This window comes from Lithobates pipiens, unplaced genomic scaffold (genome assembly GCF_037356315.1).
Source record: "Lithobates pipiens isolate NorthernLeopardFrog02 unplaced genomic scaffold, aLitPip1_a1.2 Scaffold_3, whole genome shotgun sequence".
Lineage (NCBI taxonomy): Eukaryota > Metazoa > Chordata > Amphibia > Anura > Ranidae > Lithobates > Lithobates pipiens.
Genome location: NW_027507790.1, coordinates 198,954,072 through 198,971,741, shown reverse-complemented (window position 1 = coordinate 198,971,741; position 17,670 = coordinate 198,954,072).

Below are 17,670 nucleotides of genomic sequence, written 5' to 3'. Positions count from 1 at the left end.
CACTAAGTATCTATAAGCATAAGTCACTTCTGACAAGTTTTCCTTACACCAACAGAAAAAAGGTGACAGGGGAAGGAGCTCCAGCAGAGTGACAGCTCTGTGTGTGTGAGAGTGTGTGTGTGTGTGTGGGGGGGGGGGGGGTCCTTTCCCTCCCCTCCAATCAGCTTTCAGAGCTTTCCTTACTGATGTAACTTCAGCTCTCCACCCCCTGTTTTTCAGAGCTGAGAGATCCTGTGTAAATTCTGCACTTTGAATGGATGTAGGGGAAGACTGCCGTAGATAAACAGGTCCAACTTGTGTAGGAGGATTTGTTTAATCTCTGTGTATCACATGAGGCCAGTCACTTCACTGGGTATATGTAAGGGTTTACAAGCACTTTAAAGTACTGAAGTCAAAGGCAACTAGCATTTTCAGAAAGAGGTGAGCAATGGCAGCCTTGCCATTTGTATCAGCATATTTTTCCTTTAATATTTGAGCAATAGCAAAAGGGAATGAATGATCACTGGCTGCATATACACCACATAAGATTGCCATCCAGGTCAGGGAAAATACCTGAAGCACTCCAAAACAGCAGGAAATATCAAGCATCTTACAGCAATATGACTGTCCATGCCAACTCATAATATATATAGCAATTATTTTAAAAAATATATATGTTTATATATATACGTGTGTGTGTGTGTGTGTGTGTGTGTGTGTGTGTGTGTGTGTGTGTGTGTGTGTGTGTGTGTGTGTGTGTGTGTGTGTGTGTGTGTGTGTGTGTGTGTGTGTGTGTGTGTGTGTGTGTGTGTGTGTTTTTTTTTTTTTTTTATTATTTTAAAACTTTGCTACTTTATAAAAGTGTTTAAAATCATTCCTAGAAGAAAAAAAAAATTAAAAAATCTTTGTCTGGCAGTTCCTAGTAGTTCCCAGCCTCTCTATTGCCTTTTTATTGGCCACCAAGGAAGTCCACTATAGTGATGGACCACCAGGAATGTGGGGAAGTGGCAGTGAGCGCCAATACCTAGAAGTGTCAGAGCTTTGGTTTTTCAGAACAACTCACCAATTGGACATATCAGGGACAAGCAGAGCTGCAGCAGGGGCTAAGGGTCATTTTAATACAAGAAACTACTAAGCCTGACAGTGCCGCTGCTAAGGCCAGCCATAGAGAGTAGGGATGAGCTTCGTGTTCGAGTCGAACGTACGTTCGACTCGAACATTGGCTGTTCGGGCGTTCGGCGAATTCCGAACGTTTGGGCCGTTCGCGTCAAAATTCGAGTGACGCGCGCGCGGACCACAATGCACTGCGGTGGCGCAGTGCATTGCTGCCCCATGATTGGCCAAGCATGCACTGTGACCCCGCATGCTTGGCCAATCGCAGCGCCGGCAGCGAGGAGAGCCATGATTGGCCACAGGCATCCTGCCTGTGGCCAATCATAGCTCAGGCTGTGTAGTGCACGCCCCACACTATATAAGGCCGCCTTTGAGGCGGCTTCGTGTAGTGTGTTACTTAGCATCTGAAGCAGTGGGTGTTCTGTGTACCTTCAACACAGTACACACCAATCGTTTTTGGCTGATTTCCTATCTTGCTGCTGTGTAGTGGTTGTTGTCTGTGCCCTGACTGCAGTATACACCACTATATTCACCTCACCTATATAGCTAGTGATCTAGCTTTAACCACTTAACAACTGCCCATTGCCGATTAACGGCTTCAGGGGGGTTGTTTAACTCTGAGAGGCCGTTAATTAATGGCCTCCCAGAATTCTGCTCTCGCGTGCCCCGAGGTGTGCGCACTCGAGAGCATCCGTGACCGCCGGGTCGCATCACGGATCACGGTAAACGGCCGCTCATAGCGACCGTTTACCACGTGATTGCTCCGTCAAATGACGGAGTGATCACTTGGAAACAAACCGGCGTCATGTTATGACGCCTGTTCCTCCCTCCCCTCTCTGTACCGATCGGTACAGCGGAGGGGAAAGAGATCGGTGTCAGCAGCGATGTGGGCTGCATCTGCAGTGCCCACATCGCTGCTCACCGAATTTAACCCCTCAATTCCCTGCCAATACTCTGCAATACCAGTGCATACTCTGCAGTACCCTGCCATTACTCTGCAGTACCCCGCCATTACTCTGCAGTGCAGTACCCTGCCATTACTCTGCAGTGCAGTACCCTGCCATTACTCTGCAGTGCAGTACCCTGCCATTACTCTGCAGTGCAGTACCCTGTCATTACTCTGCAGTAACCCCCATTACTCTGCAGTAACCCCCATTACTCTGCAGTACCCCCCAATACTCTGCAGTACCCCCCAATACTCTGCAGTACCCGCCATTACTCTGCAGTACCCCCAATACTCTGCAGTACCCCCCAATACTCTGCAGTACCCGCCATTACTCTGCAGTACCCGCCATTACTCTGCAGTAACCCCCATTAACCTGCAGTACCCCCCAATACTCTGCAGTACCTGCCATTACTCTGCAGTACCCGCCATTACTCTGCAGTACCCCCAATACTCTGCAGTACCCTGCCATTACTCTGCAGTACCCCCCATTACTCTGCAGTAACCCCCATTACTCTGCAGTACCTCCCAATACTCTGCAGTACCCGCCATTACTCTGCAGTACCTGCCATTACTCTGCAGTACCCCCAATACTCTGCAGTACCCTGCCATTACTCTGTAGTACCCCCCAATACTCTGCAGTACCCTGCTATTACTCTGTAGTACCCCGCCAATACCCCGCCAATACTCTGTAATACCCTGCCATAAATTGCCATACCCAGCCATACTCAGAGATACCCAGCCATACTCGGTGATACCCTGAAATACCCAGCCATAGACGCCCCCCACCCCTCACCGCCCTCCGGTGCTTCTACCAACTCGCCAGTACGATCAAAGCCAGAATCTTTTTTTTATTTTTTATTTCAGGCTTCCCAGCCTAGAGGTGAGATGTGGGGTCATATTGACCCCCCAGATTTCACTGTAAAGAGGACCTGTCACCCCATATTCCTATTACAAGGGATGTTTACATTTCTTGTAATAGGAATAAAAGTGATCAAAAATATATTTTTGGGGAAAAAAATGTCAAACTAACATAAATAAAGTAAAATGAACAATAAAAAAATAAAATAAAAATTAAAGCGCCCATGTCCCCATGTGCTCGCATGTGCCACACATGTGAGGTATCGCCGAGAATGTTAGAGCGAGAGCAATAATTCTAGTCCTAGACCTCCTCTGCAACTCAAAACATGTAACCAGTAAAAAAAAAATTAAAGCGTCGCCTATGGGGATTTTTTAAGTAGCGACGTTTGGCGCCATTCCACGGGCACGTGCAATTTTGAAGAGTGACATGTTTGATATCTATTTACTCAGCATAACTTCATCTTTCACTTTATGCAAACATTGGGCTAACAAGTGGTTAATAATAGAGCTTGCAGTCAGTAGTGTTAGGAGATAGTGCGTGCTGTCTGCGTGCTCTGTACCCAGTACATACCGCTATAATATAGGGCAGGCCCCTACTTTCAAACATCCAACTTACAAACATCTCCTACTTGCAAACGCAAGGAGACAGCAGCAAGTGAGATGAAAAAAGATGGACGACAAAACAAATTATACAGGGGTGATAACCCTTCCCTATGTTTTCCAAAAAGCTTAAAAATAGTTTTTTTGACTGGAGCTACACTTTAAAAATGTACCGGTTGAAAATCACAAACAGATTCAACTTAACACAACAAACCTACACAGTCCCTGTGTTGTTTGCACCGCCTGTATACTGCTGTTCTGAGTATATAGGGCCTGGGGGCCACACGCATTTCCTTTTTTTAATATGGGTACGGGGTTCCCCTTAATATGCGTACAAGACCCAAATAGGCTGGTAATGGGCAGGGAGGGCTACCCATGCCATGTTTCTCAATGATTTTCAACCATATTGCAGGAACCAGATATAACATTAAAACCGCAAGCAGTTTTAAATGGTGTTATTTCCGTTTAATGTCATTTTGTGCAGGGACTGTTCTAAACACGGGAAACACGTGGCACTTCACAGGCATACTACAGACACCCCACAGGCACCATATTTAAAGGAATATTTCACTTTTTTTTTTTCACTTTAATCGTCATTAAAATCAGTGCTCCCGCCAAAACGGCAGTTTTTAAAACTTTTTTTTGCAGTGACCCATGTCCCCTGAGGCAGGAGGCAGGTCCCCAAACCCTTTTTAGGACACTTGCATATTAGCCGTTAAAATTAGCACTTTCCAATTCGAACGTTCGAGTCCCATAGACTTCAATGGGGTTCTAACGTTCGTACCGAACGCGGGGGTCGTTCGCAAGTTCTAGTGCGAACCGAACCGGGGGGTGTTCGGCTCATCCCTAATAGAGAGTGTGAATTTTTTTTCTGCAACAATGGGTTGTTGGTGGGGAAATCCCTCCTGTGCAACCATTGTTGTCTCTCGCTGGGGGGGGGGGCAAGGGAAGCTGCCCTTGTTGGGAGAACAAAGCGATTATTGCTAGGGGCTATAATAGCCACTAGCAATAATCACATGAAAAATCTGACAGGCTGGTGGTACATTCAGACTGACCATACATGGTTTAAATCTTGTCAGGTTCCTTTTGAAGCAGCTGAGATTTGAACTGTTTATGGCCGGTTTAAGAAAGTAGTAGTAGATGTCGTCCTCCTCCTCTATTAGACATTCTGCAGAGTGTGTGATCTCTCTTGTTCTTTAGATCTACTTCACAGCACACGCCTGTAGTGAACTGGAGGAAATTGTTGTTCTTGTTTGCAGTGCACCACCTGCTAGCGGCAAGTAATAAATACTGTATTAAAAATATTTTAAATCTACCTAATTTTAAAAGGTACAATACAATTTGATGCTGCATTTTTTGTCCTGAACATAATATATAATGAAAACATAATAAACATACTAAAAACACCAAGAATGATAATGGAAGTCACCAGGCAGAAGAGGCAACAAAGTAATGAGACCAGATTTACAGCTATTAAGTCTATGGGTACACCTCTGTTTTGACAAAGAATGAATGAATTCTGGGATATACCCATGGACTTGTGCCAGGTAAACATGCCAAATGCACACATAGTGTTGGAATGTGCCATTAAAGCTTTGAGATAAAAGTTATAGAACTGCTATTTATATCTGAAGGTTAGTATGCACTATGAGCTATGTGTTTATGACTGCTGGAATTTTTACAAGAGTTAATCCCTATCCTATAGATAACTGCTGGTCTGCTTCTTATGTATATAGGAAGTCTTCTTTCTGCAACATAAACACTACAATAAATAATCCAAATGTCTTTAACTAACTAATGATTACCAATTCACATTGAACCCTACACACCTTGGCATTCTGGATATCTACTGCAAAAAAATCGTTTATATTATATCTTTATAATGAAAGCAGTTGCATACATGTTTTTGTGCAGAATGCTGCAAATCGATCGTTAGACTGTACTGAACTCCATCCCAGTTCAGCCACCTTTGGACAGACCTACCCACACTGATGAGCTCTGCACCCCAAAAGGTCAAAAACTGGTACATGCAAACCTAAAATATTAAACCCAAACATGTATTATATTGCAGCTTACCAAGTTTTTGATGTGCTGGCTGCATTAGTTTACTTTATTTAGGCTTTTTCCTTTATTTTCACCTGTTGATCTGACCATTAAGTCTGTTATTTTTCATCTTACTTTAACCACATAAACACCAGAAAAATTTTCCCCCTTAATGACCAGGCCATTTTTTGTGTCGCTTTAATTGACAGACAATTGTGCGGTTGTGCAACGCTGTACCCAAACAAAATTTACATCCTTTTTCCCCCCACAATTAGAGCTTTCTTTTGGTGGTATTTGATCACCTGTGCAGTTTTTTTTTTTTTTTTTTTTTTTTTTACATTCAAGCACCTGTGCAAAAAAATGACAATTTAAAAAAAAAAAAAAAAACTATTGTTTAACTGCTATAATACATATCCAAAAAAATAAATTATATTTATATATATATATATATATATATATATATATATATATATATATATATATATATATATATATATATAAACACTTTTTTTCCCTAACCAAAAATAAGGAAAAAAAAACAAAATCACAAAAAAAAAACACAATAGGTGTATACTGATTGGTTTGCACAAAGGTTAGGCAGCACAGTGGTGTAGTGGGTAGCACCCTCACCTAGCAGTCAAAAGGTTTGCCTGTTCAAACCCCAACCATGACACTACCTGCCTGGAGTTTGCATGTTCTCCCTGTACCTGTGTGGGTTTCCTCTGGGTACTCTGGTTTCCTCCCACACTCCAAAGACATTGGCTTCTGTGCAAATTAACACCTTGTACAGTAAATATTAATGTGGGTTGGGGACCTTGGATTGTGGGCTCCTTGAGGGTAGGGACCAAAGTAAGTCTGTGATATATGTGTAAATTGATGCCACTATATGGGTACCTTAAATAAATAATAATATAATGAGATGCAATGTACAGGGATAGAGATAACTGTAGACACCCACACTCACTCAGGTTGAACTGGATGGACTGGTGTCTTTATTCAACCTTACTAACTATGTAATTATGTTATTGTGTCGACAAACTATGGGATAAATGTAGGGACTATTTTTTTTATTGTTTTTACTGGTAATGGTGGCGATCTGCGATTTTTAGCAGGACTGTGACATTGCAAAATGACTGTCACTGCGAAATTACACTTTTTGGGGACCAGTGACATAATTACATTGATCAGTGCTATAACAATGCACTGATGAATGTAAAAATGACACTGGCAGGGAAGGGGTTAACACTATGGGGAGATCAAGGGGTTAAGTGTGTTCCCTCAGCATGTTCTAACTTTAGGGGGGATGGGCTGCCTGGGTCATGACAGAGGTCACTGTTCCCAATGACTGGGAACAGAAGAGGATCTGTCATGACATCTGTCAGAATGGTGATCCGCCTTGTTTACAAAGACAGATTCCCCATTCTGCCTGTGTACTAGGCAATCACGGGTCGCCGGCGGCACGCGCCTGCCGACGTGCAATGACGGCAATTCGTCCAGAGGAGCCAACCTGCTGTTACGCTCCAGACAATGAACAGTCCATCACCTCTGTTTTTGTATTTTTATTGAGGGATTAGAACTTGGATGGGGTAAAGGAACTCATGAGATGCCCAGAAAATGATTCTTGCATGGCACAGAAGAATTTAGATATCCTCCTTCTGCACAACACTTGCTGCAGACTATCTCGCCTTCTCCCTCCAGCACAATTCTTCAGGCTCAGCTAGCACATGGTTTGGCCTAACTCTGGTTTCAGCCAGGCCTTAGCAAAGTGCCTTATTACATACAGGCAGGGACTGCGCGCCCCTATAGCGTAGCAACAAAAATAGGAAAAGTCTTTAGCGTTTGCTGACCTTTTTGATGGCCTACTGATTCCAGTTAGCCCTTTGCAGGCCCTGACAGCTCTCCCAGCTTCAGCAGCCTGACTTTGCCAGTAACATGACAGTCTCTCGCGCTGGCTCTACATCCATCTCTAAGTGCCTCCCAGTCCTCTCAGGCATGCCTCTCCCAGCTTTCCCAACTGTGCCTGCCACTTGCCAACACCTGATGGAATCCGCCTAGAGACTTGCCCGGCAGTACTGCCCACTGTCCTCTCCTGCTCCTGTTCAGGACACTCCTTGGGTTAGGTGGAGTTCCTTCACAGCTCCGAGTCCAAGGTCACCTCCAGTTCTTCCACCCAAACAACTCATCCTCAGCTGGGCTGACTAAGTATTTAAGAAGGCCGGTCCCCTGCCAATTCAGTTTGAGGATTGGTCAGGCCTCCTTAGAACACCCCAGGCAGCTACACCCTTCTTCCACTCCTTTCTAGAAGCCTCTAGAAGCAGAAGGGAGGCAACCGAAATGCGAAAACTAGCTGCGAGTCACCAGTCTACTCTAAACCACTCCCAGCCACAGATCAAAGCAAAGAGGCCTAGCTTTGAACTAGGCCTGCCTAAATTTACCTGCACTAAAAAAAAATCTCAACTCTAGCACCTACCCAAGTAGAGGGTGTTACACATGTATATCTGCTGTCTTCAGCTTTATATATACTTTAGAAAGGACACATCATCTTACAGATTTTCTCTTCCTGTTCAGCACTGGGAGTTGATAATTGGCATACAGCCAAGACAGTTGGAGGAAAGAAGAAAAGGCTGCGCATCCAGAGGTACCAACTGCCTTTTTTTTGTATCACCTTGTCACACGAAGACACCAGCATGTAGTCACGTAGACGCGGTTTCACACATACATTTTGTGCTTAATCATTACAATGACCAAGCTACGGTAACTGATAGATCTTATATAGACTGCCCCTATAGTTACAGGTGTTCAAGGGGTGGCGATAATCAGCAGCAAATACACAGCCATCCACTAATCATAGAATTTTAAAAACTATAGAGAGAATCTTTATCTGTGTGCGAATCAAAGAATCGTGACAATGTCAAACAAACCAAATAAGTTTAAAAATACATGTTTCCAATCAAAAACATATATGGAATGAACAACAGTCATATTTATGCTGTAAAGCATATGAAGGATCATTGACATCACACACACACATCCAAAAACGATCATACAGTATGCCAAATGAATAGAAAAAAAAAAAAAGTAAAATCCTATAGTAACAGAAAAAGATGAGATTGTGACAAATATAAAAACATCATTATTATCATTCTGGTGTACCATTCCCACACATAAAAAGGAAAAGAAACAATAATAAAAAGAAAAAATAATAACGAAATAATAAAAAACACACGGGACTCAGTGCTTTGGAGAGCGATAAGAAAACACAGATATATGTGCCCAGCTTAAATTTTATGAATTGGGTTTACATTCACTAACAGACCAAGCTGTCCAACAAAAGTGGTTTGTGTCAGAATACACCGACAGGGGTGCCGATAATGGTCCTCTTTAAAAAAATAAAATAAAAAAAAAAACACAAAAAACTAAACAAAAATAAAAATAAAAGACACCTGCTTTAAAAAAAAAAGTGTTAGCTGGAGTTGAGTTCAGCTTTAATTTGTAAGGCTAGCCGTAGACGAGTCCATATTGTTCATTCAACCAACTGGTTGAATGAAAAAAAAAAGAAATGACCCGATTGTCATGGATGGGTTAAATTCCCACCATCAGAATACACTCATCCATGTCTTAATGGACCTTGCTTTGTGCACTGGTGTGCAGTCATATTGGAACAAGAAGGGACTGTCCCCAAACTGTTCCCACAAAGTTGGGAGCATGAAATTGTCCAAAATATCTTGGTATGCTGACGCCTTAAGAGTTCCCTTCACTAGAAAAACCCCTGAAAAACAACCCCACTCCATAATCCCCCCTCCACCAAATGATTTGGACCAGTGCACAAAGCAAGGTCCATAAAGACATGGATTAGCAAGTTTGGGGTGGAGGAACTTGACTGGCCTGCAGAGAGTCCTGACCGCAACCAGATAGAACACTTTTGGGATGAATTAAAGCAGATGGGATTTCGCTTAAGCTGTCTTGCAAACACACGGTCACACCCAATTCCGACCGTCAAGAATGCGGTGACGTACATGTACAACGGGTCTAGAAAAAAGGAATACCCAGTAGTCAATAGCTTCCATCTCGAAGTTGAATCTGAGCATGTGTGAGTTTTTGCGTGTCGGAATTGCATACACACTATTGGAATTTCCGTCAGAAAGTTTTTCCGTCTGAAAAATTGAGAACATGCTCTCAAATTTTTGCTGGCGGGAATTCGGCCAGCTAAATTCCGATGGAGCATACATTTTCCGATGAAAAACTCTCATCAGTCTTTTGCTGGCCGAAATTCCGATCATGTGCACAAGGCATTACACCGATTTTAATATCTATATCTACTACCTATAACATTCAGGGAGATAGTCGGGGTAATTATGCAAGAGTTGTCCATGTGCTCTAAGAAGGCCATCCACCAACCAAATCCTTCCTCTCAGCCATTCAATATCCAGACGTATCTAGCAGCCTTGAGAATTGGGTGCAGCCCCTATATAGGTTTCTGAATTTGCATAGCATCTTCTATAATATGTACAAGATATAGCAATATATGTTTTTTTTGGATGAGCAATTAAACTGGCACATAAATAAATAATATAAGGATTTCAAGTTATTTTTCTTCAGCACGGGGATTCTTGTCATACCCAGAATCTTCCTCATTAGTTACTCTATTTCTTACCAATGAAAAAAAGAAAAAAAAAAAAAAAAGGTGAAAATTGCTTTTTAATGAAACATGACTGGAAAAAAATCAGATGATCTACCAAGACTGCCTAGATCAATTAAACCTATGGAGATTCAGCCAAGGAAGGCGAAAAATAGGAGAGTTTAATGAGAAACCTCCATGAACTGGCAGTCTGTTTCTGCAGATCTTTGTCACAAATTTAACATAGCGAGATCCTGATGTCTGAAGAGAAAGTAGGGACACATCTCCATTTCCCTGGACGTGCAAATCACCGAAATCAGATGCAACTGCACAGGCACCAACTCCTTCTATATACTAAGCTTGGTGTGTTTATATACATTTATTCACACAATTCATCTTCCACTGTACATACTGTACATTTACCTGTATGTTCATTTTTCTAAAGTTAGATACTACGTTAGTTCATTTTCATTTTTTCTACCAACTGACTTCCATATAACGTCCCTTTTGGATTTTTACCACTTGATCAGTGCTGTCGGCTATAGCCAGTGTATGGCTGAACCAGTGTATTCTGATGGTGGGGAAGTCTTTCTGCTGTAATGCCCCGTACACGTGGTCGGATTTCCCCTGGAAAATGTTCGACAGGAGCTTTTTGTCGGAAATTCTGACTGTGTATAGGCTCCATCGGACATTTTCCAATCAGAATTTCCGTCACACAAAATTTGAGATCTGGATCTCAAATTTTCCAACAACAAAATCCGGAAATTCCGATCGCGTGTACAAAATTCCAATGCACAAAGTTCCACGCATGCTCGGAATCAATCAGACTGGCTATTGACGGCTCATCGCACGTGTTGTACGTCACCACATTCTTGTATGCAAGACAAGTTTGAGCCAACATCTGTGGAAAAAAATCCATGGATTTTGTTGTCGGAATGTCCGATCAATGTCCGATCGTGTGTACGAGGCATAAGAATACAAAGGCACAGTGGGGAGAATTTCCCCATCCACATTGAATGTGTGGATGGTGGAATAGAGTCAGGCTTTTTTTGTTCAACCCTCTAAAGGAAAAAGAAAAAGAAAAAAAGAAGGTTATTCTATGGGCCGCTCTAGCAATATTAAATAAAATATCATGTACATTAGCACATAAAGAAAACAGGAATAGCACAGGAACCATTATATAAATAGCTTGTTTACAGTAGACACCCACTGACCTTTCCTGCTATTATATATTGCTATCTAAAAAAAACACGCATTATCTGATCATGCCAGGTCACCAGCCAAATGGGTTTTTGAAATATATTTTTAACTTGTTTTAACTGTTAAGAAAACTATTTTAAAAACATGAATCTTTCTACCAGGAGCCAAATCCTGCATAAAACAAATGCTTGTTTTGGTGCATACTGCAATTGCATGTGCTTACATGCATATGGTTTTTAGAGATATATATATACACATACACATATACACACACATACACACACACACACACACACACACGTGTAAAATCATTTAAAGTGGTTGTAAAGCTCAGACATGAAATATGAACAAAACATATCCCTCTATAACAGTGGTCTTCAAAACTGTGGCCCACTGCTTGCCTTTATCTGGCCCTTGAGGCATTAGTCACAGCCTCCGCTCTGTTCCTGTGAGCTGTTTGAAGGGGGGTGTTCCTTCCCCTCAATCAGCTGTCACAGCTCTCCTCGCTGAGCTCTGCACAGTGTAAGCTTCAGCTCCCCACCCCCATTTTTCTGAATTCTCAGACAAGCTTGAAAATTCAGCACTGAAAGGATGTAGAGAATAGAAGGCAGCAGATAAACAGATACAACGTATGTAGAAGGATTTGTTTACTCTCTGTGTATCAGTTGAGGCCAGTCACTTCACTGGTTATATGTAATAGTTTACAACCCCTATAAATTATCCCCTAGATAGTTTACACACATCTATGCATCTGCCCACATAAGTGCCTAAATTACACCAGTAAGTTTCTCTCTGGATGTAGGCTTGGGGCATTTTTAATGCCCTTTTATGCGGCAAGAAAATTCCAGAATGTGCAAAAAGAAATTGGTTTCAAAAATGCCCCAAAAAGCATTGTTTTTTTTTGCTAATGTGCTTAAAAGGAGTTATAAACCCTCAGGGTTTTTCACCTTAATTCGTGCTATGCATGTGCGGCGAAGCTGCCCCCCTTTTTCTTAACTGAGCTCGATTATTCCAGCGTCGAGGATGAGCAGAGCAGCTCCAGCACAAGTGCCCTCATGAAATGTGGCTCTCTCTGGGGGCACTCGATGAGGAGGAGGGGCCAGGAGCGCCGTCGGGGGATCCCAGAAGACAGGATCGGGGCACAGAGCAGGTAAGTATGATATGTTTGTTATTTAAAAAAAAAAACACCAGGAGCCTTTACATTCACTTTAAGGCATAAAATAGCCATTTTGTGATTTGTGCTCTCACAGGAAATATAATCCGCTAAAGTACATAATCTAGAAAGCACAAATTTACCTTGTATTTTAGTTATGTTTATGGACTTTCATGATGTATGTTTATTTTATCTCTACATCATTAGGCCGCAATCTAAGTGCTCCGAATCCACTTTACTGATGCAATGCAAACACACTGAACCTTAGTCATCACATCTCAAGCAGTGCACAGCTTCCCAACTTTGTTCTTATTTGTCATTCTCAGTGCTATGTACTGTCGCTAGGATTTTACATGAATTAGGATATAAAAGATACACACCAACAAAAATGGATCCTGAAAAGATTGCAAGTAAGAGTAACAAATTCCCTGTGTAAGACCATTTGTAGGCAGAGAGACTTCAGGTCACACTTTGAGAGATACAAACAATCTTTCCAAATGGAGAAATTAATTACTGTGTACTCGGCTAAGCTTGGCTCTGCTCGCAGTCACGCCCAGTTCCCGCCTCCTAGCATTTATGTCCCGCTATTGGACTGGTGTTGTGTCCATCACAGGAGCCGGGCCAAGGGGCAAGACTGGGCAGGACTGCGAGAGGAGCCCGAAAGGAGCCGAGTACACAGGACATCCGGCTCTGTCTATCTCGGCGGCAACATTTAAAAAGGATCATGCTTCAATTTTGGGCAATGCTGCAGATGGACACTTGGGAAAGGCTGCAGATGGACACTTGGGCAAGGCTGCAGATGGACACTTGGGCAAGGCTGCAGATGGACACCTGGGCAAGGCTGCAGATGGACACTTGGGCAAGGCTGAAGATGGACACCTGGGCAAGGCTGAAGATGGACACCTGGGCAAGGCTGAAGATGGACACTTGGGCAAGGCTGAAGATGGACACCTGGGCAAGGCTGAAGATGGACACCTGGGCAAGGCTGAAGATGGACACCTGGGCAAGGCTGAAGATGGACACCTGGGCAAGGCTGAAGATGGACACCTGGGCAAGGCTGAAGATGGACACCTGGGCAAGGCTGAAGATGGACACCTGGGCAAGGCTGAAGATGGACACCTGGGCAAGGCTGAAGATGGACACCTGGGCAAGGCTGAAGATGGACACCTGGGCAAGGCTGAAGATGGACACCTGGGCAAGGCTGAAGATGGACACCTGGGCAAGGCTGAAGATGGACACCTGGGCAAGGCTGAAGATGGACACTGATCATTCTGCAATGATGGGCAAGTCTGCAGATGGACCCTGATAAGACTGCATTGATGGTCATTTAAAATGTAAGTTTTTTCCTTAAACTTCCCTCCTAAACTTGGGGTGCGTGTTATACTCCGATAAATATGGTATATATGACAAGGCAAAATAAAATATAAAAATATTTAGAACATCTCTAGAACACATGCACATTTCCCCATGTTTTAGCCCTCCAACATGCTGCAAGTATAGAAAAATAACTGGATGAGCCAGAAATATAATGTGCTCCTACCTTCTTCTTTGACATGACAACACAGCTCTGAATTCCTAAACATGTGGTGTCAGCCCTGCCTACCTCATTTCTGATGGATCACAAAGAACACAGACCTCTCCGCATCAACATAAACCCTCCTTGTGCACAGAATCAATAGGCATATTTTGGACAGATACAGCAGAATGTCTGTATTCACACCTGAGTGTCGCATTTTTGAGTGTTTAACGCTTTTTTTGTTTTTATGTGCATTTGAGTGTTTTTGTACAGTGTTTTTAAAGTGCATTTAGGACCCAGCACCTGCCAACTAATGACTCATCTCTGCTGTATTGAGCAGCAATGAGTCATCTGTTGTTAAGGAGTTGGCACCTGCTGGCATCCTAACAACGATGAATCATTCCTTTTGTCAGATTCCGTTACTGGCTTTACCCAAAAATGTTGTGATAAATGCGAGACTTCTACTGCTTTTTGTGTGGAGGGTCCCCTGGGATGCACTCTTTGATACTAAGGGTTGTTGTTCGCAATTTCATTGTGGATTACTGATCTCCTGTACCATAGGATCTGGCACACATCAAGTGATTTGTGTTGTGTGATCACTTTGTTGGAGATCATACAATTGATGAAATAGTCTGCCCCGCTCCTCTTTGTGGGAGGCCTTTCATTGTATGAGGATTCTAGATTCATCATCTTTGTGGGAGATTTTTTCATCGTACCCATTAGGTACATCACATGACCGCTGCCTCGGCATTGCTTTGGCTGAGCACCAGATGAGTCGGTTTTGAGCTTTTACAGAAATAAATCTGAAATGACCATTTCCTTACATTATCTAGGTATACATTTACATGTCCTTTCGTTTTTTTTTTGTTTTTTTTTTAAGTATGGTCTGCCTTACGAACAGAGCTCTAACTTCTTCTTGCTGTAATACATTAGCCCAGTGAATAAGCCCCTGCAGGAATGCCCCGATAGCACACGGCTTGCTATAGGGGCACTTGGAGAAGAGGAGGGGAGGACAGTGCCGGCGGGGGACCCCCAAAGAAGAGGTAAGGACTGCTCTGTACACAGGCAAGTTTAAACCTCCTTTTTATTTTAACAAAAAATAAACGTCACTTTAATATCACTTACAGCCGTGGCCAAAAGTTTTGAGAATAACACAAATATTAATTTTCACAAACTCTGCTGACTCAGAGTGATCAGATGCATTGCAATTAATTGCAAAGTACCTTTTTGCCACGAAGATGAACTTCCCATAAAAAAACATTTCCACTGCATTTGTGAAGAAGGTTTCAGGGCGCCCAAGAAAGTCCAGCAAGTGCCAGGGCCATCTCCTACAGTTGATGGGTCAGGGCACCACCACTGTAGAGCTTGCTCAGGAATGGCAGCAGGCAGGTGTGAGTACATCTGCGCACACATTGAGGCGAAGACTTTTGGAGGATGGCCTGGTGTCAAGAAGGGCAGCAAAGAAGCCACTTTTCTCCAAGAAAAACATTAGAGACAGACTGATATCCTGCAAAAGGTACAGGGATTGGAGTGCTGAGGACTGGGGTAAAGTCATTTTCTTTGATGAATCCTCTTTCAGATTGTTTGGGGTATTCAGAAAAAAACATTATCCGGAGAAGAAAAGGTGAGCGCTACCATCAATCCTGTATCATGGCAACAGTAACGCATCCTGTGACCATTCATTCAATGGGCTCATTCACAATTTTGCCTAAGAACACAGTCAAGAATAAAGAACAGAACAAAAACATCCCCCGAGAGCAACTTCTCCCAACCATCCAAGAACAGTTTGGTGACGAACAATGACCTTTTCCAGCATGATGGAGCACCTTGCTATAGGCAAAAGTGATAACTAAATGGCTTAGATAACAAAACATCAACATTTTTGGGTCCATGGCCAGGAAACTCCCCAGACCTTAATCCCATTAAGAACTTGTGGTCAAACCTCAAGGGACAGATGAGCAAATAAATAAAAAATACCCCATGAATTCTGACAAACTCTAATGCCTTGTACACACGGTCGGAAATTCCGTTGGAAAAGGTCCGATCGGATTATATTGTCGGAAAATCCAATCGTGTGTGGGCTCTATCTGGCTTTTTCCATCAGAAATTCTGATGGAAAAATTTGAAAACAGGATCTCAAATTTTCCAACAAAAAAATCCGATCTGACTTCACTTTTCCGATCCTTTGTAGAGAATTCCGATCGGACAAAGTGCCACGCATGCTCAGATCAAATTACGAGACCAAAGCTATTGGTTACTTTGGACCAAAGGCTATTGGGATTACTAGCCTCAATGTAGTCCCGTCGTAGTGAACAAATGTCATAACGTTTCCCGAACTGTCAGACTTTCCGACAACTTTGTCCGACCGCGTGTATGCAACACCAGTTTAGGACAAAATCTGTTGGAAAAAAATCAGATGGATTTTGTGATCGGAATGTCCGACCGTGTGTACAAGGCATAAGCATTGATTATGCAAGAATGTACAGCCATCAGATGTGGCCCAGAAGTTCATTGACTGCATGCCGAAGCGAATTACAGAGGTCTTGAAAAAGAAGGGTCAACACTGCAATTTTGGGCCCATGGCCAGGAAACTGCCCAGACCTTAATCCCATTGAGAACTTGTGGTCAATCCTAAAAAGGAAAGTGAGCAAAAAAAAAAACCCCACAAATTCTGGCAAACTCCAATAATTGATTATGCAAGAATGAGCTTTCATCAGTCAGGATGTGGTCCAGAAGTTGATGAACAGCATGCCAGGGTGAATTGCAGAGGTCTTGAAGAATAAGGGTCAACACTGCAAATATTGACTCTTTGCCTAAACTTAGAGCCGGTTCACACAGCGGGCGATGCGAGGCGACACGACTCGCCTCGCCTCGCCTCGCTCTCGCAAGTCGCCCCCGTTCTGTATAATGGAACCGTTCTGAGAGGAGCGACTCGAGTCGCTCCGACTCAGAAAAAAGGTTCCTGTACTACTTTTGGGCGACCTCGGGGCGATTTGCATTGACTTCTATACAGAAGTCATTTGCAAGTCGCCGCTGAGGCCGCGGCAGGTCGCGGCGAGGCAAGTCGGAGTCGCCTCGCCTCGCCTGCTGTGTGAACCGGCCCTAAATGTAATTGTCGATAAAAGCCTTTGACGCTATTGAAATTATATTTCAGTATACCATAGTAACATCTGACAAAAAGATCTAAAAACACTGAAGCAGCAAACGAATATTTGTGTCATTCTGAAAACTTTTGGTCACGGCTACACAACTAATTGACCGTGCAAATGTACAATAATCCATAGGTATTTTTAGGGCGTTCCTGGAGAATGGAAAAATACTTTAAAGGCACTTTCACACTGATCAGCTTCAAAAATGCATTTGCGATGTGGTTTTTCAAAGGATATGTGACTCAAAAAACACATAGTGGGCGCTTTTTGTGATGGTTTTACCGCGTTTTCCATTGCTTTCAATGGGAAGTTACATTTTTGGTGCTCCCCAAAGCATGTTTCAAAGATGCTGCAAGCAGGGTTTTTTCACTGCAACGGAAGCGCACTGCCCTAGTGATAACAGGATTTATTTTAAAAAGGAAAGCATTTTTCTTGAGCTTTTCAGGTGTTTTTTTTTTTTTTTTTAACACAAAAGCGCTTGAAAAACTCAGCGTG